Genomic DNA, 1,413 nt, shown 5'->3' with positions numbered 1-1,413 from the left:
GAGGTTTTTGCTGCGTCGGCAAGCGACGACTTGTGTCTCGTGGGTTTTCCCAGCGGCTATAACGGTAACAACATGCGTCGACGACTACCAACGTGGAGCTGGGTGTGGCTCCATCCTCGGCGCAAATATTGTTTGTCGAACGTGCGTTGACGGCACACAAACCATTGACTTGACGTCCTGCCGTTCTCCAGTAGCATACGTAGCATTCTCTCAAAAAGATTGCATGACAGGCGCAAACCGATCGCACTAACTGATCACGGTTTGTCGCTGAATAAATCCACCAAGTTGAAGCGCGTCTGGTGACACGCCAGACGTGTCCAAGTCGTCGTCACAACGCGCTTGAAACATTAGACTTGCTACGGCAAAAGGAATGTCGTGGTTTCCGCCGTGCAACATAAATACCGCAGCAGGGAGAACGACCGCCCTGGATGCAGGACGGAATTGCATTTACGAACGCAGAACCCAGACACAGCATACTGTACTGAGCTACTCAACTGAGATAGAGCCGCCCCCTCAGCGAGAAATCACAAGGAGAGAGCGTCGACCGCAGATACCAGGTCGAGGCACTCCCAAATTTGCACTGGTCGACAAAAAGCTGACCTACTCGCCCACCACAGACATGTCGAACACCAAGGCGGGCCTTGTTTCTTCACGTAGTTTGGTCTTGAAGAAGAAAGCTCCATACGCTGTGATATGCGAACGCTCGGGTACCACCAAGGGTGTCGCTGCGCTGGTGTTGGAGCACATAATGGGTGTTTTGCGCGCGTAGGAAGTCGACACGACCTTTTCACGAAGGGGCGTATCTTGCGAGCCGTCGTAGAGCTAGCATTCTAGATCTCGACTCCTACGAAGCAATCCGCCTCGCCTCACCCGAGGTCCTGGCAGGAATGAAGGCATTACCCTCTGCCCCTGAGCAAGTTCGTCATTGTGAAAACACGCATTACCGCGGCGAACGACACTTTAAATCTATGTGTCCACTACACCCATGTTATTCTATTCTACGGTCGCGCCCACCAAAGGCAAGAGACGACCTCGGCGTGCGTCGCTGAAGACAGGTTGTTGTAAGTCAATGCAGCGTCAAATTCTTGTCGCCGGCTTACAAATGCACCAAATTGACGAGAAATTTTGGGTTAATCCACAGGCGTGGCTAGCTCGTTGCCATCGGGAGTAGGTGCAAGCCCAGCTCTTGCCAGTGATGCGTGAGGTACATGGTTGCGTAATTGTCCACAAAGCGCTGGTGCGTTGTCCACCGATCGGCCTCGGGTACGTGGCAAAATGAGCCGTCGATTTGACACATCTCCTCGTGCCACGTCATGTACTCACCATTGGCATCGATACACGGAGCATTGTAGAGAAGTGTCCGGACCCGCGTCGTTCTTGGTCCCAACCGGTCTAATGTGTACCTAGTACCAT

This window comes from Saprolegnia diclina, assembly GCF_000281045.1.
Source record: "Saprolegnia diclina VS20 unplaced genomic scaffold supercont1.140, whole genome shotgun sequence".
Classification (NCBI taxonomy): Eukaryota; Oomycota; class Saprolegniomycetes; order Saprolegniales; family Saprolegniaceae; genus Saprolegnia; species Saprolegnia diclina.
The sequence above is the reverse complement of the archived record's forward strand: the minus strand, read 5'-3'. Positions refer to the sequence as shown.